The 16548-nt window shown below is 32.3% G+C and overlaps 1 protein-coding gene and 1 long non-coding RNA gene across 11 annotated transcripts in view; one reads left to right on the forward strand and one right to left on the reverse strand.

The window, feature by feature from the left end:
• LOC108000555 (connectin) overlaps positions 1-16548 on the forward strand; it is a 171695-nt gene that overhangs the window by 134936 nt on the left and 20211 nt on the right. The window lies entirely within an intron of this gene.
• Positions 1-16548, reverse strand: part of LOC108000558 (uncharacterized) — a 64694-nt gene that overhangs the window by 19882 nt on the left and 28264 nt on the right. For 3 of the 9 annotated variants that reach the window (XR_009831212.1, XR_003698360.2, XR_003698362.2), the window contains exons 5-6: positions 5585-5729; positions 4532-4684 (exon numbers count right to left, since the gene is read on the reverse strand). This is a non-coding gene — a long non-coding RNA (uncharacterized LOC108000558). Of the gene's footprint in view, positions 1-3942; positions 4685-5584; positions 5730-6355; positions 6667-16548 lie in introns of those variants that run through there. The other 6 variants (XR_009831210.1, XR_001766569.3, XR_009831209.1 and 3 more) reach the window with 5 other exon arrangements.

Genomic DNA, 16548 nt, shown 5'->3' on the forward strand with positions numbered 1-16548 from the left:
AAAAAAAAAGAAAAGGAAAAAACGTAGAAAGAAAGTAAAAGCAACGCGACGAGTACCTACGAGTATATACGTAATAGTAATACGTAAAGTAAGAAAGACGAATAGTAAGGGAAGACGGGAGAGGATGGTGGCTCTTTCTCCCTCTCGTGAATATGCATGCGTCGAAATTTATAACCGGGCAACAGAGGGGTAGAGCGTAATTGTAGAGCGGGCACGAGTTTCGAGGGGCCGCGACGCTATAATGGAACCAAAACATCCCTTAGGCCGGCCACCGCCAAAACTTTAATTATATTTCGACTCCCCATCACGAAGGTACACAAACCAGCCTCGCTAATAACCAGAAACCACCGTTCTACGACCTCGCCGTTTTTTCTCTCCCGTTGCGCGCCTCCGATCTGCGAGTTTTCCATTGCCAATTCTAGCACGCGCGCCGTGATCAAGAATACGTTCACAGCCAATTCTCTCCCTTGTTTTCGATCTATCCGAATTTTCCATTTCGCCGAATAATAATTTCGCCCGTGCGTGTCGCGTGCACGTGTGCGTGGACTCGAACGATCCAGAGTGACAAAAATTTCCTCTCCGCGGAGTTGCTAAAAAAGAAAAAAAAAGAAAAAAGTTTCGCAACGATCGACCCGCTTCCCGACCCACTCGAGCTAAAGTTTACCGGGATGATTCACAGCGATTACACACCACGCGAACTGCGCCCTCCTTGTAATCCATTAAAACCACTTTGATAAATTGACAAATACATATATGAAATATCATACCGACGTTCCATCGACAATCCCCTCTTTGCATACGTGGATAAGGTTACGTGGCGAGAATCTCCAATTTCTCGCGGATGCATCTGTTCGATTCGTCCGAGGAACGAAAACAACCTACGTATTTACCTATATTCTTCCATTATTTGTATCGTTTTTTATTCGGTTGGGCCTAAATAAATACGAAATCGAACAGGCACAAAGTGAGAGTGAGAAAAAGAAAGAAAGAGAGAGAGAGAAATTCCATAGAAATATTGGGAAAAAAGGGGGAGAAGAACACGGATCGAAGAACACGCGAAACGAAGGAACGATAAATATTAGCCGTATGCTGTTTAACAAAATCGAACGGTTGGTGTACCAGTCCTCGAAGCTCACCTCGGGCAGGCACAGAGAAAGGGGCTTTTATCATCGGCAACGACGCGTGCGATACAGGAGAACGAATAGCGGGGACGGTGGACTACACGGGACAAACACATAAATTACACCCTATGGCCTTTGTACTTTTGTCGTCGATCATTCTCGCCCTGTGCACGCCGCCGCAAGAAAGTTGGGACTAGCTGTTCGCTCGGCGGGAGATGTTTTGTCAGAGTCGATCGTGTCGCGTCCTAACCTCGTGAAAAAGGTTCGAGGACTTTGTTGCTCGCTTCACCTTTCGGTCAACTTTCGGAAAGAAGGAAGGGAATACGGTTGTTGTACTAGAAGAAAGACCATGAATCAAACGTCGACGACGACGAAAACTAGCTTGCATTTAGATTTAATTTTTTAAAATTCAAACAAACGAAACGCGGACCGGCCGTTTAAATTCTATATTTCTATACTCGTCTCGTCTACTTTAAACTTCCGTCTAATTTTTTCCTCCCACGATTCGTCCATAATTTAATCAAAAATGCAAAATTAGACGTTATTAAGTTTTTGTTTCCTTGCTTCGCGAAAAATTGAACGCTTTTTCCTACTATTATGTTATATATCCCGGACGAGGAGCGAAATTTCGAATCCGTAAAAACATTAATATATGCGACAAGGGCAGAATTGCTCGTTATTTAACGCGATATCGGTTGGATTTCACGTGGAATTGTGCGGCATCGAGCGGCTTTTTAATTCTATTAAACGGAAATTTCGCGAGAGGCTGACTCGAATTTACGAGCATTTTTCTACCGATCGCGAGAAACGTTTCCAATCGAGACACGAATTAAAATATTTGTTACATTGTTTTCGATTCGAGTACATTCCAAGTGTACGAAATTGTTTTTACGGTAGAAAGAAGAGAGAGGAGACAGAGGATAAACGTACATTATGATTTTCTCTATCGTGTACGATTGCATATATCGTTACCTTCTTAAATTCGAAAAAATTAGAAAATCTTTTTGAAACGCGATGCAGTCTGCAGATTTGATTTTCAAATTTGGAATCACGTGCAATCTATCTTTTTTTTTTTTCAAATTCTTTTAACAAACTTTTAACTCACGTTCACGCGCGAAAACGAACGATAATTTTACTAATATCTTAATTGTTATTTATAAAACCACGTTTTTTTTCAAAAATTGAAACATTTGGCGAAATTCGTTCCAAAATCCAATTTGATTTTTCAATTTTGTTTTATCGAGTGAATAACCGAGTTTTTCTCTCGTAAATATAATTTTTTTTAGGGAGGAAAAAATAATTTATTAATTGGCTTGACACGATTTCTAAAACGATCCAAGAATCTTTTGTCGAAGAAAAGAAAACTTAATTCGATGAAACGAATGAAACGTTACGAGTAACCGTGTCAATTCGTACATTTGATAATTAATAATCAATTTTCGATTAAATTGAATCGAATAATCTAATTACACTCGATCGATCGATTTTTTCACGATTAATAATACTAATCGATCGAAAGGATTTCGAAAATTTTAAATAATTCCAATTTAAAATATAACCAAACGCTTAACCGAAACATAAAATATTTTCCTACAAGGTAATCGGATGCGCATAGATCTCCCGTCCCAAATCGATAGAATTGGACGTTTTCGTATACGGTCTTGTTCCTCGATCTATCTCAAATAGCGACCCTCATTCACCCACGCTGAATCATCGTTTTTTTTTATTATCGTCACTCGTCCCGCGTCCTACGCATTTCTAGGAAAAAATGTGGGTCACCATGGTTTCCAGAATTTCGGCCGCCACTCATCAACCCTCGCGTTTCCAACGTTACGTGCATTTGAACGATCGTATCTCGAGAAATGATCGACAAAATGGGAATATGGCATGCCTCTCTCTCTCTCTCTCTCTCTTTCTCTCTCTCTCTCTCTCTCTCTCTCTCTCTTTCTTTAAAAAATTCTTTCTTCTCGAGATATCAAATAAATTTTTCGAATTGTATGGTTAAACGGTAAACTAATGAAATTCGCTAAAATCTAAAAATAATACGAAAAAATTATTTTTTATATATTTCTTTGGTTGGTAAAAATATTGGGTCGTTATTAAATCGAGTAAACGCGATAAATATGAAATTTATTTATAGAAGGAAATCGTGCTTTTCATTTTTTTCATTTTTTCAACGGTTAATATTTTCACGACTGACTGTTATATCGATCCGAATCACTGAAATAATTAATGAAACGCAAATATGACGACAATGAATATGATACGTTGACAAATGAATATGTTTCATCGAAATCTATTCGTAATATAACGAATATTCGAACACTAACCCGTCAACTAACTCGGAAAATGAGAAAGGAAAACATAAAAGCGTGTCAGTGAGAAGAACGTGAATCCAGATTCTGGCAAGCATCGTTTGCACAAGGAACGAGCAACAACGTGACGAGCAGCTCGAGAATGAAATCGCGTTGAATCGCATTGTCTTCCAGACCCCGGAAGAAACGAATCTCTCTCAGAACACGGGGAGAGAAACCGAAACGATATTTCATCCTCTACATTCCGCGCTTGTCAATGCCTGCCACTTTTATACATGAACAAAGTAGTGAATTATGCAAAGCACGAAAGCATGAAAAAACCGGGGTTGGAGTTGGGAACTTGAGGTGGAAATTACAAGCGAAGTCGAGAAAAATCGTCCAGGAAAGAGGACATTGGTCTCAGCGTGTTTCTGGGGGGGGGGAGAGAGAGAGAGAGAGAGAGAGAGAGAGAGAGAGAGAGAGAGAGAGAGAGAGAGAGAAGATATAAAGAATCAATCATTGAAGCATTTTCTCCGATATCGTGCTAATTTCGTAGGAACTTTGATCTGTTACATAATGGAACAATTATCGAGAATTATTTTTGTTTCGAAAAAAAGATAAAAATAAACTTGAGCTCTCGTAATACAAAAATTGGAATTCTTAAATTTAAATTATTCAAAATTTTACGTTATTTCTGTTAAAGATTCCATAAATGAATCACAGTCGAGAAACAGTTTAAGAACATATTATGTAACTCTGTGTTACATATATTGAAATCTTAAAAAACGGAATTTTTTATACTGTCTAACAGTTTATAACAGCATGTATGCATAATAAACATGTATGCGAAATTAAATCATTTAAAAGTGACGCAAAACAAAAATCTGTATTTATATAATTACTTTATAACACTGAAAATTAAAACGAGAATATTCTCATTGCTTTAATAAAATTTCAACCTACAAAAAATTATATTCATAGCTAATTCTTATATTAATTCTTATAAAATATATAATCGTACCACTAATATTAGTGATATGATTAAATATCGTATGTTAAATAATATTGATTTTCCAAGCTTCACTTTTTGGATTTTGCTGAGAATTGGATACCCACCCTGATCATGACATGTTCCATTCATCTTCTTTTTGCGAAAAAATTTATTTATTTTCAAATAAATTCTTCTTTTGTTGCCTGTTTGCAAAACATTCACATTCGTTGTACAGCACAAACATAAAAAAAAATTGTAAAAAAATCGAAGAATAAAACCTGAAAATAAAATTTAAATTAGAAAAATTTTTAGAAATATTTTACTATATTTCTATCATTATGAAAATGAAAAATAATTAAAGGCCTAAAAGAAAAAAAAATAAACAATAATTTTATTCAATGTTTTTCTATGATGCAATCTTTCGTTCTTGTAAAAAACTTAAATACAATATTAAAATATTTTAAATATTCTATTTATTCTAAAATCTTTTTTCAGCTATATCAAAATTAAATATTTTATTTATAAATCCTGCATATTGAAAATCTAAAAGATTTTTTTTCCAATTTACATTCATATCAACGATATAATTTTCAAGAATTTATGGTACGACATGAATTACACATGGCCAAAGGAGAAAATGCAAGTAAGTACATAACGATAAATAGAATCAAATAAATATTAAGGATTTAGTTTTTTCGAGGGAAAAAGTTTAAGGAAGACAGACAAGCGGATTCATGATTGCATTATGAAAAATTGAAAAATTGTTACGAAAACTATGTATCGAAATAGAGAAGATGAGAGAGTTTTACTATTCTTTAATAAGAATATCATAATATTTATTTATTGTTATATTTTGAACTGGATATTAAATTACATAAATCGAGAAATAAAAATAGAGAAAAAAATACTTTTTCTATCGAGCATTTGTTAAAAAAAATATTGTTACTAATAACATCTAATAACATCTTATGTATATAACCTATTAAAAATATTCGATTCGAGAATTTTTACATAATGCAAGTTTTACATGATAAATCATAGATTATTTCAAAATATTTTCCACTCTCATCTTGATATTTTCAATAATTAATATAATAATTACGAATTATTACATAAAAATTATATACAAGTAATAATTCAAAATAAAATATAAATAGAAAATATAAAAACTTACTTACATACATCACTTTTTTCGATACAAGAATTTAAATTTTACTTTTCCTCTGTAAAACGTGAATTATTATCATGGCATGCATATTGAAAATTCTTTTCTTCTCTAAAATAATTCAGCAATCACTTACATATGCGGGAAAAAAAATAAATCTATAAAATAAATATATAAAATACACAAGATTAAACCGATTATATTAAAATAATACAACTCGTATTCTATTTTAAAAAATAATAATAGGAATCAATAATATTCAAATATAAATGATTAAATAAATGAAATTAAACGAATTATTCTTTTAAAAAATCAAATCAATTATAATTACATTCAATCGAACGAAAATGTATGAATGAAATAATAAGATAAAAAATAAAAAAAAAATAAATATCAAATAAATATTGCGCAATAAATTAGTCTCACACTTGAAGCAAAGCGTCTAATCGTCACGAATTTCGACTACAAAATGACGCGTAGTAATTTCCATATATCGAAATTTACAAATTTAGGACAAAGTATATACAATAATTCGACAAACTGAAACATATCGAGCGTACATATAATGCCAACCGTTAATGTTTTGAAAGATCTTAATTATAGAAATGTTTAGAATTTCGGGAACTTGAGCGTAAAATCAAAACAAATATTGTAAGAAGAGAAACATATGAGAAATATGTATGTGTAAGTCGATGTGAATTATCTAGTTATTTTCATTTCATGCATGAATAAAAAGACGAAAGAACTTTATAATACGTATCTGTTAAAATAAACAAAATCTTACTATGTTTGCACAAAAATCGTCAAATTATCTCTCAATTGTCGTAATTTGTATAAAATTGTTCAACACTTTCAAGGCCATCCTTTTTTTGATGTTTTAATCAAACTATAGTCACAAAGATATTTAATTTTGACATAATAATGAATAAATAAACAGATATTGTTTAAACAAGGCTTAATTAGCTATATTCGAACACTATATCAATATAAATTTTACATAATTACGCACTTTTACCCATGAAACGAATCCTATCACTACACTTTTCAACTGTAGACTGATGAAATGCGCACAATGATGCGCAGAATGATGCAGACTGATTTGTCCCGCCATTAAAGTTCAATGGTTTTCTGATTGGTTGAAATGCTGCTGTTCTATATGCTTCAACCGCGCGAAAAATTGAAATATAATACATTTACATTACTTGTAAATTTTTACATATCGAAGTCTTATAAAAATATCATGATTAAAAATATAATAAAAATAGATTATAATAATTTATTTAAAATAAAAATTGTCCAAATTAAAACATTTAAAATTGAAATTGAATTTTATCTGCAATATATTCAAAAAATAACGAATATGCATAAGCATACATGCAATATATATATATATAATTAATCCTAAAATTTATTCCATCAAAATTATAAAACAAATTAATAGAGAAAGATTTATCAGATCAATTTGATATTAATTTTAAAATAAAATTCTAAACTAACAATAAATTATAAATTAAATTTTAAGCGATATACATATAATAATTTATTTTATATTTTTATTAATATTTCATTTAAAAATTGCTAAATAATATTTTTCTTATTATTTTTAGATTATATAATAATTTTTTGCATTAAATTTTTTTTTAATCCTTATGAATAACAAAAAAAAATCAAGTTCATTGCATTGATAAAATTTTGAAATTAAAATTTTTTTTATATATCAAAGACGCAATAAAACCAGAAAAATTAACAGTATTGTTCTCAGAATGATCACAATTATATCAATCATTCAAATTATTCATTTACGAGAATAATCAAGTTTAGATTTCTGTATTTTGTTTGTCATTAAAATAGTTTGTTTCTTACTTTATTTATAATTTTTATAATAAAATTTTATAATAAAATAATAATTTTAATTCATACTATAATTATTTTCCACTTTACTGAACCGGTGTGACACGAAAATGATAAAAAATTCAACTATATACGAAAAAATATTACATATCTCTCTCTGTATATCATCTGTCATATTTTTGCATTTCATTTGATTGATATCAAAATTTTTTCTAGCAAGAAGGACGAAAAATTCCCATTAACGCGAATTAAACTTCTTTTTTAAATCTATATAATCTTATTTCGTACTTTTACGTTTAAAAGTTTTCTTTCTACGATTTTAAAATGCAGTGTGTAAAAAAGTTACAAGGTATTATCCTCGGAAATGCTATCTTGACTAAAAAATATAAAAAATAATCATACACGCGACACGATTCGACGTGTAAAGTCGAAAGTGTTAAGAAATGACATCAAATTTTTTTATACCAATTTTTTTTTCTTATATCTTTTATTTTCCTATATCTTGGCATTTTATCAATTTATAACTTCGCTTAATATTTTCCAAGAAATAACAATCTTTCCATTTTGTTATTTCAAAACTGTTAGTTATATCTAAATGTGTATACAAATAATATGTTTTATTAAAACATATGTATGTTTTTACAAAGAATTCTCGATTCTTTTTCAAATATTCGAAAAGAGATATTTCACAATTTTTGATTTTGTTAATTATGTGAGATAATAAGACAAGTGAATGTACAAAACTTTTCTTTTTATCTTCTTTTTTATAATGACTATATTTCTAAACGATAAAATTCCCAAGAATAATGATTATTCGTGAATTCGATTTAAAGCATTCCAAAGAATGAATGTTTAAAATGAAAATATTTCACGGTAAGCTTAATAAATAGTAAATGATACAATAATAAATATCCATGTATCTATGAAATCTTTTACCTCGATACAAAATACAATTACAAAGTACTTTATAAATTGTATCTCGTATGCGTGACAATCTATTTTTGATTTATCGAATGAAACTAAAATTATAATTACCTTTCGATCTAAATATCGATTCTATCCTGAATCTCGACTCGTTTGCGATAAATTGATCGATTTTTAAAAATAAGAAAAACTTTTGATCATCGTACAAGAATATCGTAGATTAAATCGTTCATTCGCGAAACTCGTTGCTTTAACAAGGTCTCATTACGCGAATGGAACGAACCGTGATGAATCGCAAGTGCGTAAAAGACAGAGAAGAATGCCGTAGGCGAGACGCGACAGCCATAAGTTCCACCGAAACACTTTCGGGAGATGTGGTAGAATCGTTTGTCTGCTTCGTATTTCAGAGTTCGCAATTTCTCATCGGATGACATTTAGGACTATGGTTAGTCGTCGAAACTTTGTAAAAAAAAAAAACTCTGTCTCTCAAATTTATCGTCTTTTGTATTATTTTTTATCAAGATTTTTTATTAAAACTAATAATCGAGCGATTTAAGAAAAGAAAGGAAGAATTAAAAAAAATTCAGAATCTCAAAAGTTATCATCTCGAACATTAGAGTTAAATAAAGATCGATTTTAAATCGACAAGTCGTCATTTACATATGGATATATTTGATCGAAATATTCGAAATGATAATAATAATTAATTAAACAACATATTCAACAAGGAGAAATATGACGACTTTATTAATAACGCATCGGCTTTCTTTCTCCTATATTTTCACTTTGATATCCGTGATTATCATCGATTTTAATTTACCGTTCATACCTCTCTTCGTCCTCTTCTCTATAGCTATACCATGTTATCTCCGCTCACCTTTATTTCCAAGTTTTTCGCGTTTTTTTCCGGTACATATTTCTTTTTTCGCGATTCGACCAGCAAACGTTAAATTTCTCGCGTACTTTTCGAGAAAATAAACGGATTATCGATCACCATTTATTTGTTTTTCTTTTCCTTTTTTTTTTAATAAAAGAGAATGAATAAAAGATTTGGAAAAAGGAAACGCGTAATCAATCGAACCAATTTTAATTTTTCATAAAGAGATAAATATTTACTATATTTAGAACGCTTAAGCTCGGAAATGTTCGATAACAGCAGCATGTGAAATCGCTATATATACAAGTTGATTTATAAGAGAATTGATGAAAACGAACGAAAACTTTGATAGAAATTTTCACATAAAAAAAATGTGATTATTTATAATTTCTTAGAGAAATATTTAGATACAATATTTGATATAATAACCTCGCAGAATCTTCAAAACTCTTTTGCAAAGAATTTTCCAACCGATTAAACATCAGCCCCATCTCCAAACACCAAGAGCAGCAGCTAGTCAGTCACTTTTCCCTCTTCTTCCCAACTTCTTTTCATCGCCACACATACATATACCGCTCATAACTCATCCCATCGAACACTTTTGAATCGCGCGTGTTTTTCATCGAGAGATTTTATCACGTTGAAAAGAATTCCCTCGGTTCTTACTTTTCTATCACGAAGAAATTAAATTTTACCCGTCAATTTACATAAGCGTGCAATTACGTAAAGTGCCGACTTAATTATTTTCGACTTCATTTTTTTCGGACAGATTATTATGGCTCGATCGATATGGCTCGACGAAAAAAAAATAAATACATATACACATAAATAAATGCATACATACAAATACATAAATATACGTATCATAATTTCTCACTTTCTCTCTGTACGCGGAAACAAATTATTTAAAATATCTCGAATAAATTGAATATTTCATCATGTTCGAATCATTATAAGTATTTTTTTATAATAATCGAATAAACGATTTCTAATCTTTTCCAAATTGATATTATGTTGAATTATGAATGAAATAGATTGAACATTACAAGATAATAATAATAATATCGAATTATGTAAAGAACAGAATTGCAATTATTCTTGGAAATTTCTCGACTCACAACAACAAGCACTGGATACGCGTGTGAATTATAAACGACATAGTTTTTTGAAACGAAGGAACGAACGATCAGTACTTTATTTTGTGATTTTATTATTTTATACTTTATTATTATAAATTAATTATAAATTAGTAATGTTATTTAATATTAAAAATAACGTACAATAGTAGTTTATATAAAAAAGTTAATTAACATAAATTAATAAATTGCAGGAATATTAATTATTATATGAAATAGTGTGCTCATTTCGATGAATTAAATAATCACGTTACGACTGTTATAGAGAGAATATTTATGCGAAAAGTTTAAATGAAACGATCTTGATTTATTCGTTTCGTTGATCGCGAAAAAGAAATTCTTAAGAATTTCATTAAGAGAAAAATGCAATACTTTGTTATTATTGTATATTATTTAATAACAATTCCTCTGTATTTTCCTCTGATCGTTTCAAGTCTATGCCAAGTTTATGTCAAGTTTCAAGAAAACATTGAGAAAACGAATGAAATCTTTTATTTTTTCTCTACAATCAAAGAAACTTTATATCGCCTTTTAATAAAAATATATCGAGAAAAATATTCGAATAATTTATTTTCTTAATGCAATTTTGAATCCATTGAATTTATATAAGTATTTACATAATGTATTTACTTGCATTCTTTTCTACTTACCAAATCAAATCAGAAGAATAAAAATGGATATGATCCATCGCGATACATGATTTTTCGTGGAAAATTTATTTTCAATAAATCATATCGAATTTATTATTAAAAAATAAACAAAAAATCATTTCAATCGATAAAACTTATTCTATTCGATAATTATTTTACTAATCATATACTTCCTGATAATAAATTTTACTTTGAAATTTACATATACGTAGTATCGATCGAAACAATTTATTTTTAATTTGAAAAAGAAGAAGAAAGAAAAAAAATACAAAGAATCTCTGTTATTCGCAATTCTTGATAAAAAGTTTCGAGCGATTGTCCATCGTGGTTTTCCGCCTCTCGGAGAACCGTGTTTGGCAAAGAAGATAACCTCGAAAATGCAAATCGGAATATATATATATATATATATCTGTGAGTTTATGTATTAAAGAAAGAGAGAGAGAATATCTAAGGAACATCGCCTCGAGAAAATAGCGTATCCTCGTCGTCCCGGAGCCAGCTAGCTACGGTGTTTCGTCAGCCGATTCGGGGAATCCCTTTGTGCTGCGAAATTGGTCGAGTTCACCGGCTTGTCTACTATAAACAAAGCTGGTTCTAGCCACCGCTCTGGTAACCGTCCAACGTCCATTTCGTCTTGCAAACGAAGCGAAATTCGCGTCGTTCGATCCATCCAAGAAGGCAAAAATGGTGAGAAACTGGCGTTTCAAAAACACGTTCGCGCCATCGCATCGCTCTCCTCCTCCTTCGTTATTCTCCGCTAAAACTGTAGATCGGATCGTTGCTATTCATGGCGCATCGAATAATTTTTGGAAAAGAATTTTCCATAGTTCTATATCCCGGAATAAATCCTACGTTTTATCTATCCCTCTATTTATATACGTAAGGATTCGAGCGACAAACTGGTATTTTCAAAAACATGGTCGGAGAAGAATGGAGATATTGTTGCGTGATCCGTCGCGAACATTCATCCGTTGCGTCGCGAAATCCATCGGTCAAATCCGTAAAAGTTCATTTTTCTTACGCGACGTCAGCCTTGATATCTTCCACGAGTTTCTCTTTTGTTTCAATTCAGAGATAAAGAGAAGAGACGAAGATGAAAAAAGAAGGAATGGGGAAAATCGGGAGAAAATAAAAAGCGCGCGCGGAATTGTAACCGAATTTACGTTTCGGAGAAACGAGTTTTAGACAACGGAAAATTGAATAACGTATCAAATCTGCGACACGACGCGTGATCACGACGATGTAACTTATTTAACAGTTTAATCTTTCGCCCGATCGGGAAAAATAATCGCATTCAAGAAATCGATTTGATTTTTCGGTGCGTATCACGAACGTATTTTTTTTCCAAACAAGTTTTTTTTACAATGTTCCTATCCCTTCTTTCTAAATTCGATCTAAACTGTTCAATTCAACTCTCTTATCTAGCGACTACAATTCTTCCAGAAATTTCCCGATATAATTTTCTCCGATAATATTATTTCCGGTTATTTCATATCTCTCCGATAATTTACAATGTTCGACATAATTACAAAGCTCGCAATTATTGTTGTTTCGATGAGGAGGAAAACTTGCGAACGAAACGCGATAATTTGCAAGTTGAACCACTGGAAAATTCAATGGAACGAAAAGCGAACCCAACAATGTTTCGACTACTACGAGTTGCCTCCGTTACCGCTCGTTGTTCGACCAAATTACTCCTTACAAAGATATCGTAATAGCATTACGCTAATAATAAATACATCGGTTGAGGGTGAATGGCACTGGCTTATTTTCGGATAATTATTATCGATTAGAAATCATAAAATAAGATTCCAGCATCGCAAAGGGACGAAAGAAGAATGTGACGTTAGGACGAGGATAAATGTGGTGGAGAAAATCGTTTATAAATTTGATTCGTTTTGCTCGAATTCGGTGGAATAGATTGGTTGAGAAGAAGTTGGAAAGAAGAATGATAGATAAGGCAGGGATCGACGCGCGTTTACGAGATTAAAATTCTGGAAGGCGAATCGTATCGCGGTGGCGAAAATGGAAACGAGCAAAAACGAACAAAACACGCGCCTAATTTTAATCAATGCCGAATTTGCGGTTCGTTCGTTTCGTGATAGAAATCGTCTACCACGCGCTCGAATAATCATCATCGCTCTCTCGTTTAATCGTATGCCCATTCCCGATCCTATCCAATTGTTTTTCTTCCGTTTACGCTTTTACCTTTTTTTATTTTACCCATAAATTTTCAATCGATCCCTCCTAGATATTATGCTTTCTTTTTTCCATTCATTTCGATTTCTCTTTCTCTTTTCTCCATTCTTCCCTTCTCTATGTTCCGCGTCGGTAACGAACAACGAGCCGTAGAATTCGAGCTCCTCTTTATTGGATCGAGAAAGGGTTTGAATAGGATGAGAATCGTGAGAAAGAGAGCAAGGGGCTATCGATCGAGGATAAAGTGGCTATGCAGATTAAGAATTGGCTTCGAGGAACGTATAAAAACGTTACTTATAAAAAAAAAGAGACAAAGTGATTTTTTTATATTTCCTTCCCGTATAACGTATCTAAGAAATCGAATGGACAGGTTTCAGGATTGATTCGAAAACGATAATTATTCGTTATCTTATTTTAAGATATTTCAATTTCAGACGAGTCCATCCTATTCCAAACATGTTAGTCCAAATATACGAAGAAAAGATTGCTAAAAATATGATTTCAGAAAGATGAGAAAGATCAGAATGTTTAAAATCGTTTTTAAAAATTACGCGTCTCGAAATGGTACTCGGAGATAAGAAGAATGGAAAGAAAGAGAAACGAAGAGAAGAGCGAAACGAACTTTACTCAACGATAATAAAAAAAAAAATATTTGAACGTTTTAATGAACGACGTGTAACGCGCAATGGATGCGTGGTCAGGCGACGGAAGGAAATAACGAAATTTTTCGAGCTTTTGTTTGACGTTCGTGAATGGAACGAAGCGTAGAGCAAATAACGAAATATTTTGCACGATTCGTCAAGATGGATCGATACAAGTTTCGAATCGCGTCTATTACGTGTACATATAAATATCCATTAAAGGAATTTAACTCAATTTGTTGGCAAAATAATTTTCATCGACACGAGCATAGTATCGTATAATTAATCGCGCGCAAGGAAAATTTATTGAATATTCGATAATTGAAAAACTGAATTTACGCGATTATTTGGAATAAACACTAAACTCGTCGAGAAAACGTCGAGTAATAATTCCGATTATGTATCGATCGAGAGTTCATTCGCGAATTGAAATTGTCACAATTATATTACGCGGAAAATATTTGCCACGTAATACGTTTATTAGATGGAAAAAGAGTGTTTTCGTCCAACGTTTAATTTTTCACGATCGTTCGTTTATCATTATCGAAATTTTTCGATATTCGATAGATGGAAAGAAAATTGTCACGATTACGATAAAAGAAAAAGAAATTTTGTATACGAATATTCGCGTATCGAGAGATAAAAATAAATAAATAAATAAAAATTCAACGAACTTCGTTATTATCCTTTCTCTTTCGACTAGATTTTCAATATTCACTGTCACCGATCCGTATAAATTTCATCGATATCCAATTAATTTATACTTGGGCGTAGTAGTTATCGAATCCGGATTTGAGAGGACAATACCGGGTGCGCATTTGATAATAATTATTTCAGTTGACCATGGATTACCGAATATTTAACGTTGCGTAAATTACATATAAAAAGGAATATTATCGATGACGAGAAAATTATTCCGGTAAATTGTGTAGTTAAAAAAATAGAATGGAAATTTCAAAAAAGAACGTATCGCTAATGAATTATCGATACGTTAAAATGGTTGGATGAAATAAAATTATGAAAGGAAGAATAACGAGCATTAGGATCGACGAGTGGATGAAAACAGATGCGATACAGATGTCGCCTCGATGGATTTATCGACGATTGTTGTCAACGATAAATTAAGATCGAAGGAAAAAGTAGGAAGAAGAGAGATATTTTCAAAGTAACTCATCGTCGGAATGAAACGTGTTACGAGAATTATAATACATAACGAGAAACGACACGATGCGACGAAGAAACCCGTAAATAATAAGATTACCAGAATCTCTGGGATAGTGGACGTAAAAGTTTCAACGAGTTGATTTATCGAACTTTCTACGTGTCACGCTTCCGATTCGCGACATTGAATTATAGCTGATACTTGGAGATATATTTTCCACTAATGTTCGGGATAGACGAAGAACAGGTGTGGATAGAAAAATGATCGAGGGTTCGATCTTTCGGATTATACGCGTATTAATTCGTAACGAGCAAAGGAAGAGAGAAATGATCGATTTTCGGATAATCAATAAAATAGTTATTTACTTTCTCCTAAGTTTTTGTACAAGAAAACAAGAAACGTCTCGTAAAATATCTGTGAAATATTTGATAGAGTTAAAAAAAAAACAAAAAACGCATTTGCACGTTCGTGATATAAATCGATTTTATCTATCTATTCTTGGATGGTTTAACAACGTGGAGGAAAAAAGGAAAAATGAATAGATCCCGTTCGAATTATTCGTCCATTGTTCCGATAAAAATAGCAGGAGTAAAAATGCGTTGCGTCCGGATGAGAGATCATCGCTGCGTGACGAGATAATCGAACAAACTCCAAAACGAAACTCGGTTCCACGCAAACGCGCCAATTGGAATCGCGCCTCGCGATTTCAATCATTTAGGATAGCAGGTAACCGGCAGATCTGCCCAATTTCTACTTTTCCCGAATGGGACGGGAAATAAATGACAATTTTCTATCGTTTCTAGATATTCTCTTTCGAATTCGTATTTGCTTTCACCTCTCCTTTCATCCTTGTTTCCCGCCAATTTCAATTACATCCCTCGATCGAGTTTCGAGTATCGCATTGTTAAACGGGCAAAATTTTTCCAATTTGCTCGTAATCTTTTTTGTTCCCCTTTCTTTTTTCAGTAGATTAACGCTTTTTTTTTTTCGTTCTAAAATATCGATCCCCGTGTTCTGTCAACATAGTAATAACACGACAATAATAATATTTACTCTACGAGAGAATTTAAATTACATCTCGCGATCCACTCCGCGTTAATCCTGCTCCCTTATCCGAGTGTTACATTTGCGAATCACGAAAGAATCGTAAGAATGGAAAATAACGATAGTCGAAGCACGATTATTTCGTTGATTCGAAGTATCTGTACGCGACGGTAGGCGAAATCTCGAAGGCGTTTCATCGAAAAACCAAGTCTCGTTCACGGTCCGATTCAAATTACGATTCTGAATTCGAGGCAGCCGCTCGGTCTCGCCAACTTAAACGTAATGAGAACTTTTATCGTTATCACGAGAGGCCGCGATGTTCTCGAAAGAGGAATCACGAGCGAATAATCGAGCTGTGCTCGTTTCACGGTTGTTCGCGAATCACCCGGCTTATCCTCGATTAACAACGGTATTTCAAACATCTCGAAACAATCCGTTAAGTACGCCTCTCGTCCACTTTTCGATGAAAAATCGAAACAAACGACGACGAAAC

Source organism: Apis cerana, linkage group LG9 (genome assembly GCF_029169275.1).
Source record: "Apis cerana isolate GH-2021 linkage group LG9, AcerK_1.0, whole genome shotgun sequence".
In the NCBI taxonomy this organism is placed as follows: Eukaryota; Metazoa; Arthropoda; class Insecta; order Hymenoptera; family Apidae; genus Apis; species Apis cerana.